This window comes from Lygodium microphyllum, chromosome 4 (assembly GCF_053477565.2).
Source record: "Lygodium microphyllum isolate KBCC chromosome 4, Lygodium_microphyllum_v1.1.10, whole genome shotgun sequence".
Classification (NCBI taxonomy): Eukaryota; Viridiplantae; Streptophyta; class Polypodiopsida; order Schizaeales; family Lygodiaceae; genus Lygodium; species Lygodium microphyllum.
Window position 1 is genome coordinate 98140028 of NC_141138.1, and position 11679 is coordinate 98151706.

Genomic DNA, 11679 nt, shown 5'->3' on the forward strand with positions numbered 1-11679 from the left:
AGAAGTTTTGGTAGCAATATGGCACGTATGGGTTTACATGTAACTCATCGTTGCTAGGCTCGTCCACATAGTGGACTGCGGTATCACACTCAGTGGATGGGTCATATAGGGTCCACGCGGTCTAGGGATACATGTGGGATTGATTTCCATCCTAGGGGCTCCCTATCCAAAGAAGTTCATTGGCTTAGTATCATTTTGTGCCGAAAGGGTAGGTTTAGTATCATTTTGTGCCGAAAGAGCCAACGGGGCTCCCTATCCAAAGAAGTTCATTGGCTTGTTTGAAAGGTGGGGCTTACCATAAAGCTATGGGTATGGGAGCCTCTGAGGTGATCGACAATGCATGGTTTCATGGACAAACCTACCACAATTACCACAAGGTCCTGACCTAGGGTCTTGACAATCAGCTGGCAAGTGGTTCCTACCACAATGTACACATTGGACGTGTGGGTGCATTGGTAGTCACATCATCTCCTATAGTTTGGCTATGTCCATCCTAGTCTCTGCTAGCTCTTGTCTCTGACTCATTCCCCTTCCCTTTTTCCTGAGTGCTGGAGTCTATTCTCTCACTCGGTATTGAGGCTCTCTTAGAACTTCAAGCACTGGACTCTTCCTGATTCCAGCCTCTGGAGCCTCTTTCCTTGAGTTAGTCATCCACTCTTATAGATTTTTCAAAGACCCTTGCCAATGTGTCTTGTTGCAAGCTTGAGTTGTCAGCCAAGGATTTGCAGAGCTCCTCACCCCCTATTCCATTGATGAACACCGTGGATACCGCCCTTTTAATTGGTCTCTCACCCAGGGGACTTCTCTTGAAGAGGCTCCTTACATGGACCACATAATCTCGAATATCCTCTCTCTTTCTGCTTGACGTCACTACAAGATATAGGCCTTATATAGACGTTTAAAGCGACAAAAATGCAAATAACAAAATTTGCCCCCGTCATCGCAAAAAGTGTCGTTATTGGCGACGCTATAGAACAGTCGGTATCACCGTCGCTATTAGCGACGATATTGGCGTTGGTATCAGCGTCGCATTTTGTGACGCTGATACTAACACCAATATGTGACGCTGATACCAACGCCAATATCGACGCTGATAGCGACAGTTTGTGACATAAAAAACAATGCCAATAACGACGCGAGTAGTAAAATTTGTGACGCTAATAGCAACGGTAACGGGGAAAAAAGAAATTTTGTGGCAGGGCAGCTAGCACTGTGTGCTTTATTTGAGCCATACAAAATAGTTTCTGCACTGTGTACAATGCGCTTGCAAACAAAAACAATGTATACTGAAATCATAACACTGATACGTGAAATAAATACATGATCGCATAATAAGCGATTGGTACAATCATGACAAGATATCATTAATGTTGAGATATCGAGCTCCACTCGTGATACGCCAGGGTGACCGTTGTATATTTATGTCACCGACTTGTCAGTTGCAGACGCGGTTGGTACACCGCCCATGAATAATAGCTACATGATAGCTATCCTTATCTACTCTAGTTCGTGGCTCAGTTAGTATGCCACCTTAGTTAGTTGAGTTTGGTTTTGAGACCCATATATAGGGTTCTTCTATTTCTTTGTACTAGAGTTCTTTTGGCTTACACAACTAAGAAGAGGAAAACTGTTTTCAGCCTCCACCCTTGTGTGTCTTCCCCCATTGTGCAAGCAAGAAAGCTTCAAGCGAGACTCCTTCCTTCTCTCCCACAATCTTGACATGGTATCAGAGCCTTGTTCGTGGTAAGGAGCTCAAGAAAGCAAGCCAAGCTCGCGGTGGTCTGGTAAGAGGAGCAGTGTTGCTTTCATTTCCTGTTTTGGGAGCAGATCTCTGCAGGTAGCACATCCGGAAATTGCAGGAGTGCATTGTCTCAGGTTGAGACACCCTTCGCGGTGAAGCAAGAGGGCAGTATATGCTGCGGGAGAGGGCTTTAGCCCTTGGCGACCTTGTTTTTTTGATTTGAGGCCATTTCGGGGCCTGTTTTGCAGACGGAAGTTTTCTGCACGCACTCAGGAAAAGGCTCAGTTTTATGCTGTGCGACCACTGTTCTACAGGTCGGTGAAAAGTTACTGTAGAAATTGCATCGTATGCTTGTGCGCAGAGACATTGGGAGTTTCAGAATCATCCTTGGTTCCTGTTTATGCAAAATCGTCACTAGGAAGTGACTGTGTGGTCAAATACCACTTTCGCCAGTTTTGCAGATTTGCCCTTGTGAGGGTGAAGCTGTGTTTTTTGCAGTGACAGAATTTCTTGCAGTATTCTGTAATGGCGTCTGATTCTCTTTCACAGATTGTCACTGAAAAGCTTGACAAGAACAACTTCCAGGCATGGAAGTTTAGAATGACGAATTTCCTTATGGGAAAAGGATATTGGGAATTTGTTGCAGGAAATGAAGAAGAACCAGTTCTTCCTGATGTTCCCAATCAACAACAAATGCAGGCATTTAAAACATGGCATGAGAGAGCCAGGAAAGTTATGTATTGGCTGTCTATCAGCATTTCAGACTCTATGATTGTGCATATTCAGGATGCAAGTACGCCAAAGGAGGCATGGGATACTTTGTCAAAAATGTATAGCACAAATACGCAAGCCAGGAAAATGCAGCTCAAGCAAGAGTTGCACAATGTGCAAAGAGAAAATATGAGCATCAACGACTACCACATGAAGGTGAAGAAGATTGCAGATGCACTTGCTTCCATTGGGTCGCCAGTGGAAGATGATGATTTAGTTTCCGTGACCTTGAATGGTCTAGGAAAGGATTATGCACAGTTTCGGACATCCATTTCAGTTCGTGAAAGATTTCCTGATTTTGAGGAGTTGATTGCTCTTCTAATTTCTGAGGAGCAGAGAAATGGTGGTGCATCTTCTTCAGGAGGAACTTCAAAAGAAGCTGTCTTCTACTCAAATGCTGGAAGAGGTAGAGGCAGAGGTAGAGGAGGCCGATTTGGAGGCCGTGGTAGAAATCAGAATATGCAGCAAACTCAAGAAAACCAGTCCTATGGAGGAGGACGTGGTAACTCTAGAGGCAGGGGGAACCAAAGAGGTCGTGGTGGATGGCAAAGAGGTCAAAATGCAAACAGTAATGTTGAATGCTACTATTGTGGTAAAATGGGTCATATGGCTAAAGACTGCTATAAAAAGCAGAATGACATCATGAATGGAAAACTGCAACAAGGGAATTATGCATCTTCTAACAGACAGGGTGATGACAGAAATGAGCATTTGTTCATGGTGCAGCACATGAACAACTCTGTGACAAGTGCAGAAGAAAGCAATGATGTATGGTATGTTGACTCAGGTGCATCAAACCACATGACAGGTCATGCAGAATGGATGGAGGATGCAAGGAAAATGGAAAAACCAGGATTTGTGGAGACTGGTGATGATACTGCACATCCTATTGTGCAGATTGGAAAAATTCCTTTGTCTATGCAGGATGGGAAAAAGAAATACCTGTCCGATGTATTTCATGTCCCGAATATCACCAAGAATCTGGTTTCAGTTGGTCAAATGGTTGAACAGGGCTTGCAGGTCAGATTTAATCCTCATGGATGCTTTGTTGAGGATATGAAAAATAAAGGTCGCTTGATAGCAAAAGGAAAGAAGAAGGGCAGAATGTTTACATTGGATGCAGACATGTCTGAATTGAGTGCAGCAATGTTTGCACATGGGACCGGTGTAGTTGCAGATATTGATATCTGGCATAAACGCATTGGTCATGTTAATGTACAGCGACTTAAATCAATGCAGGCCCAAAATATTGTTGCAGGATTGCCCAAATTCAAGGTTGCAGAAATGCATAAGGTATGTGAAGCCTGTCAGTTTGGAAAACAGGCAAGGAAACCATTTCCTAGACATGTTCAAGAGAGTGAGAAGCCATTGGAATTAATCCACTCTGATGTGTGGACTTCTAAAGCTGCATCTCTTGGAGGCTGTCATTATTTTGTCACTTTTATTGATGACTATAGCAGGAAAGTTTGGGTGTATTTTATGAAAAAGAAAAGTGAAGTTTTTGGGCATTTCAAAACCCTTAAAGCTATGGCTGAAAAAGAAACAGGTCTGCAAATAAAATGCCTGAGGTCAGATGGAGGGGGAGAGTACCTCTCAAATGAGTTTGCAAAGTTCTTGCAGGAGCATGGCATAAAGCAGCAATATTCATGCAGTTATACCCCACAACAAAATGGAATTGCAGAAAGGAAAAACAGGCATATTGGAGAGGTATCTCGTGCCATGCTCAATGAAAAAGACTTGCCAGATTTTTATTGGGCTGAAGCAGTTGCTACAGCAGTCTACATAATGAACAGGACTCCCACTGCAGCAATACATGGAATGACTCCAGAGGAGAGATATACTGGTAGGAAACCAGATATTTCTCATTTGAAAATTTTTGGTTGCATTGCCTATGTACATGTGCCAGATGAGCTGAGATCCAAGTTGGATCCAAAAGCTGAGAAGTGCGTCTTTATTGGTTACTCTCTACAGCAAAAAGGGTATAGATGCTATAACCCTTCTACTCGTAAGTTTACAGTGAGCAGAGATGTTGTTTTTGATGAGATGAGTAGCTGGTATAAACCAGTAAATGTGATTGATGATGAAGATGCACAAAATGGTAATGCTACACAGAATTCACAGCAGCAGTCACAAAATATTAGTGGACCTGGAGCGTCCTCTAGCAGTGGTTCACATTCTTCGCCATGGACAGGCAGATTGAGATCAGGAGAATCTTCTCAAAGCAATGCAGATAGTGGTATGCAGGTATCACGAAAAGGAAAAGAGAAGGTTGATCAGCCCATGTTTGATGTGAATGCAGGTCACTCTTATGTGGATGGTGAATCCAGTGGCTCAGAACAGAGCATTGATGATGAGTTGGGTATTCCTTCTATTGTTACACCTGGAGTAAGGAAGACCAGGGATGTTTTGAGAGCACCTGGGAGTGAACCTACTTTGCGCAGGTCTACAAGAGCTAGGTATCCTGTGGATAGGCTGAAATATGATGGATTTACAGCCATTCACTATGCATATATGGTCAAAGTGATACAGGAACTAGAACCCACATCTTTTGAGCAAGCCATGGGAAAAGAAAAATGGGAGAAAGCCATGGATGAAGAAATGGATGCCTTGGAAGCAAATGCTACATGGGAGTTAGTACCTTTGCCTAAAGGTAAGAATGCAATTGGCTGTAAGTGGGTTTATAAGGTGAAGCACAATGCTGATGGTTCTGTGAACAGATACAAGGCAAGATTAGTAGTCAAGGGGTATGCACAAACATATGGCATTGACTATGAAGAAACATTCAGTCCGGTTGCAAGGATGGCAACCGTAAGAGCAGTCATTGCTATGGCTGCATCAAAGGGATGGTCTTTACATCAGATGGATGTAAAGAATGCCTTCTTGCATGGTGATTTGCAAGAAGAGGTCTATATGGAGCAGCCACCAGGTTATGTGCATGCTGTTCATCCTGAGTTTGTTTGCAGGTTGAAGAAAGCTTTGTATGGCTTGAAGCAAGCACCTAGAGCATGGTCTGACAAGATAGGACAGTATCTTGTCACTATTGGCTTTCAGATTTCCAAGGCAGATTTCTCACTTTATGTGAGAAAAACAGAGAAAGGTATTATGCTGCTTGTCATTTATGTTGATGATTTGATTATGACAGGTGACAGTGATGAAGATATCCTTCATGTGAAAATGCTATTGAAGCAAAAGTTTGAGATGAAGGATTTGGGAGAGCTGCGTTATTTCTTGGGCATTGAGGTGATTAGATCACCAAGTGGGATACAGCTCTTGCAGAGGCAGTATGGATTGGACATGCTGTCCAAATATGGAATGACAGGCTGTAAGCCTATTTCAGTTCCTTTGGAGCAAAATGTGAAGCTGAGCACAGATGCAGGTGAGCTTCTAGAAGACCCTACTATGTACAGACGCATAGTAGGAAGTTTGATTTATATGACTATTACCAGGCCAGATTTGAGCTATGCTGTTGGATTGGTAAGTCAGTTTATGCAGGCTCCAAGGAAACCACATTTGGATGCGGCTAGACGCATACTTAGGTATGTGAAGTCCACATTGCAGTATGGACTATTTTATGAGACTGGGGTTCAGATACAGTTGCATGGATACACTGATGCTGATTGGGCTGGTAGTATTTCTGATAGACGATCTACCAGTGGATATGTATTCTCTTTTGGGAGTGCTGCAGTCACTTGGAGCAGCAAGAAACAGCCTACAGTTGCCTTGTCGAGCACAGAGGCTGAGTACAGGGGTGCAGCAATGGCTGCATGTGAGGTAGCTTGGTTGCATAAGCTACTTTATGATATGCATCAGTCTACAGATGGGCCAGTTGTCATTTATTGTGACAACATGAGTAGTATACACTTGGCAAATAACCCAGTCTATCATGCTAGAACAAAGCACATTGAGGTGCATTATCACTATGTGCGAGAGAGGGTTTTACTAGGTCTTATTGATCTAGTTTATGTCAGCACAGAGGATCAGGTAGCTGACATATTCACGAAGGCATTGGGCGCAGAGAAGCTGCGCAAGTTCAGAGACCTGCTTGGTGTGCAGGAATTGGGATTGAGCTCGAGGGGGAGTGTTGAGATATCGAGCTCCACTCGTGATACGCCAGGGTGACCGTTGTATATTTATGTCACCGACTTGTCAGTTGCAGACGCGGTTGGTACACCGCCCATGAATAATAGCTACATGATAGCTATCCTTATCTACTCTAGTTCGTGGCTCAGTTAGTATGCCACCTTAGTTAGTTGAGTTTGGTTTTGAGACCCATATATAGGGTTCTTCTATTTCTTTGTACTAGAGTTCTTTTGGCTTACACAACTAAGAAGAGGAAAACTGTTTTCAGCCTCCACCCTTGTGTGTCTTCCCCCATTGTGCAAGCAAGAAAGCTTCAAGCGAGACTCCTTCCTTCTCTCCCACAATCTTGACAATTAATACATAGAAAATGTCTACATAGATCAGACGACTAAAAAATAAAGGTGTGTGAGCTCCAGGGATCCAAGGGCGAGCTACATATCCTCGTCCCCCGAAAGCTCGTCCCACCGCAAAGGAGCATCGAACAGACTCTACAGAAAAAGAAACAATACATCAGTCCACCATACAATAATGCATTCTAATTAAACATGGTAACTACAGACAAGAAAGATGAGCGACTTACAGAGCCGCCGCGTCTATACAATCGGTCGATCAATGAAGTGAGACCATGCCTCTCTGCATATCAAGTCTCAAGGCCAGTCGGATTGCGATTTGCAATGGAGTGCTGCAAAGAAAACAAAATGCTAACTGTTAGAAACACGATTGTCAGAGTACAAAGAATATTGTAAAAAAATAAACAGGCAAAACAAAAGAAAAACTTACAAAGTCCTCTAAATATGTCCTGTGGCCGCCACTCTCAAGATGATGGACCACTCGTGCCTCGAGTCGTGCCCTCGTTGCCTCGCGCTGCTGACTCCAACGTCCTGGAGAATCTGTAGCCTCCTCCCTTAGTGGGCACCACTCGTCTGTATCTAACCACTCGGGCTTTGCAGCCCCACTCACTACAACAAAAAGGCCTCATAGACGCACATTCAGACGCGATTTTTGAATACAGAGAAAATCTTATGGGCACGTCTATCCGCCTGTCTATTTGCGCGTCTACCATTTCGCATCTATAATCGCATGTATAAACGAATTTACACGCAAAAATAGACGCGCAATAGACGCACATATACACGCGCATATAGACACGCTGATAGACGCATTTTTACAAGCACTGGTAGACGCGAACGGAAAATAAAAAATGTCATTTTTTAAAAAGATATTTAATTTCTTTTTTAAATTTGAATTATGAAGCGCGTGTATAAGCGCGTTGTCGTATTGCTGCGCATTCGAGGTGTGAAAACCACCCAAAAGTTGTGTGTGTGATTTGATACTTTGTATATACTTAGTCGTTATGTTTGCTCTTTTACTTTATGTGGGTAATATAGTGAAGAGGGGTTTGAAGCAAGAGGAAGAAATAATTCGTGATGAGTTGACATACATGACTGCCCTTCAAGCCTGTGGTGCACTTACAGATGTAGAAGCTATTGTTTGGAAGGAACAATTGCCTCTACTTGGGTTTCTGGAAATTGGTCAGACATTGCATCATGATGCTTGTATGAAGGGTTATACTTCAGATGTCTTTGTTGGTAATGGCCTTGTGAGTATGTATGGAGTACATGGGACCATACAAGAAGCAGAGAGTATGTTTATTGGCTTACCGTTTCGAAATGTCGTATCATGGAGTGCAATGAGACTTTTGGACTTGACCTAGGAGAAGAATTGATGAAAGATGCAAATGCTTGGACTGAGCGCGATGCAATCCAAGGCTTGGATCGAAGCTAGCGCTACACACGCAAAGCGCTGGTTTTACCAGCTCGCCCTTCAGGCCGTTGGCTTAAGGTGACTCTTCTGCTTCATCACAGTATGAACAAGGAGATCGCTACTCGGCGGAGGATATTGAACATATACAATAAGCGAGAAGAAGATTTCCCATCACTGCGTGCTTACAATGATTACTTGGAAGAAGTTGAGGTTATAATCTTCAATTTGATAGAAGGAGTAGATGTTCAGGCTACTGAACAGAAGGTGAAAGCATATCAAGAAGAAAATGCTGATCAAATCATTGCATCCAATGCACGAAAGGCAGAAGAGCGATCAACGGCTCTAAGAAGACAAAATGCACAAGGAACTACACAAGCAGCTCCTACTGTGGAAGAACCTTCCGACCAGACATCTGGACAACTAAGTGGAACATATGCACCAGCTGTGGCACCTGGTGCTGTCTTCATGCAGCCAAAACCCACTGGTCCTGCATCATATTCTGGTCACTCCTGAATTGGGTCGTAGAAGAGATTTTGAAGAGGCATTTGCTAGTTTGTGGGTGAACTGAAGCAATCAGCCTTTGATGTTAGCTATGATTGACCGATTCACTTGCAGTGGCCCACTTTCCTGGGGAAAAAGGGGCTGCTTTTCAAGAAAAAGAAAAGAGCATCAATCCCTCGGAATTCTGCGACTGGGACGGCTCAGAAAAAAAAATAAATCTCAGCAAATAACAATCAGGGGTGCTTTTCTGGTTCTGGGAGGGAAGCCAATTTGGGAAGAACGGAGGAAAAAGCGTAGAAGGAGGCTGTGACGAGGATGGTCGCTCCTGTTTTTGATGGCAGACTTTCAGATCTTGAATACCAGAAGTTAGTTAAACAGGAAGAGGAGCATGAGATAGCTCGGATTCCAGGGCTGCAGGTGGTGCAGAGACGCCATGATCACAAACACCTATTTGAACTGAAGTCTGTAATTCTGGATTGGGAAAAAGAACAGGAGAAGGCAATCTAAAGGAACGATGAGTTGAAGACAGAAGAGAGAGTCGCAGTTATCTGTGTAAGGAGGAGCTGCGCTGCTTCTATGCTGTGATGAATGCAAGAATCAAGTATGCCATCTTCTGAATCGTTTTCTTCAGCACTATCCTCAACTTGTGCATCAACAACTCCATCTTCTTCACCATCAAATAGATTGTCCAGTGCATCTGGTTTTATTGATCTTTTGGACTTCACCTATCTGAACTGTCCTTGGACCATCAATCACCCTGTGTGATTCACAATATGAAAACGAAGTTTTGTTTTGTCCTGCGGATAGATTCAGAAGATTTATGAGTGCATCTGTAAGGATTATCAGTGCATAATTGCCAGACAACACATCATCCTTCATCGTTCACTTTTGAATCACGAGTCCAAACTTAGAGCAAAGAAAGAGCTTTTATGCCTTGATTTGTTGCATCTCCATTGTCAGAGCAGCTATCCTTTTAAGTGGTTCACTTCTGCAACTAGAAAAGCCATTCTTCAATAATAGGAAGCACTTTTCTTTTTATTTGATTGATTGAATCTCTTGTTGAAGAGTTTTACTCTACCTGCAAGGATTTCTACTTCCTGAAAGATGCTATCCTGGATAGACCCAAAGTGGAAGTCTTTGGCTGACTGAAAGTACGTCTCTCATGGATGGGCAATGATTCCACTTCAGCCTCTTGTATCTTCCCTTGCTGTACTCATGGCAGAAGACTGAATTTGCACAGGCCCTGGACCATTCAGTTTACTTGTTGCTGAACAGTTACATTACCTCAGAAGTCAGATTGCAACTGCTGGTGATATGTCTGTGAAGGTGATGCATTAATTCTTGCACATGATTATGACTGTTGTTTATATGTTGATATTACTAACATGGAAGAGAAAGATGCGCCAAACATTGCTACAAGTCAGTTTGTCAGCTTATAAAGAATGCAAATGAATACATGGTTCTTGTTCTTGGAAGGGAGCCACCTCTGAAAGACATGCTGCAACATTGACTATTGCTTGAGATATTGTTCACCTCATCATTTGGAATCAAATTCCCTATGGGTTTATGGTTAAGTCTGGGAATCCATAGATCCATCTTTTGGCTGATGCTGCTGAAAATACAATGCTGAAATTTCTGTCTGTAGATGATAACCAGATTTGTACTAAAGGTTCCTATGTTGAAGGATGAATTCTATGCTCAGCTGAAACCTTGCTTTTGGTCATATCATTGCTGCATAGATGAGGTCTTGTTGGGAGCTTGGCGGATCTATTACTACATACAAATCCTCTCATCTTGCTTATATGTATGATTGATCTTCTATCCTGAAATTAGTCAAGGTCCTCTGTGGTTGCGACATTGCTTTCACAAACCCTTCGACATCTTTGGTGAACCTGACGTGAAAGCGTCGCAGAAATTTCAGGATGGGAGATACTTCAGTCTCTTTTTTAGCCTCTTCTACAATTCCAGCTGCGTCTACTTTAGCTCTGTCACAACTCTATAGAAACAGAATTTGTATCCTTTTTCATTAATTTGTCTATATAATGATTTATTAAATTTATTTCCTTTGCACTAATTAGATATAAAGAAAAGTGCATTGGAGCTGGCCACTGATGAGTGGTCACAGGTTATGGTGGACCCACGCGGTGGGTTAGAGAAAAGATAGTTCACACTTCCACCTATATGACCCGATTGGGCGCCTGTGACTAGAACTCATGCATATCAGGGTTAGACTCGCACACAGAAAGGATTGATGCCTTGAAGTGTGGGCTAGATCCACCAGAACAGACAGTTACAATCAACAAGATGGCATGATCATGAAATGCTTGTATAATGTGCATGTGTGGGCTGAAAGCTTGAAATGCACATTTCTTTGCATAGGAAAGTCACATGAAGATTCGGATACCATTTTTGCGATGTACACGGAAAAAGCTTTCATATGATACCCATATTGGGGGGGTCCCTAAATTTTAGGAGATCCCTAAATTTTAGGAGGTCCCTAAATTTTAGGAGCCTCGAATTAGCCTAAAAATGCTAGTCCTAAAAAATAGGGATGTCATTCTAAAAATAGTAAGTTTTGTACTCTAACTGTGCTTACTAAATTTGGTTGTTTCTATTCTTGACAGTATTCAACCCAAAAAGGAAGGCCATAGAGAAGAGACAAGTGTCAAGACACTTGTCACACAAGTTTCCAAGTGTCCCACCACTTGTCACATCTCATGACATGTGGCTGGACACTTGTCTTGTGCTACTCCACTTTCCCCTTTTGTACTAGCTCTCCCCTCTCCTATAAATAAGAGCTCGTTTGTCTTCATTCAACATCA

General features: G+C 42.8%; 1 pseudogene; it reads left to right on the plus strand.

The window, feature by feature from the left end:
- Window positions 1-8438: 8438 nt before the first annotated feature.
- LOC148037372 (RNA polymerase II transcription factor B subunit 3-like) lies at window positions 8439-8924 on the plus strand (annotated as a pseudogene).
- Window positions 8925-11679: the final 2755 nt, after the last annotated feature.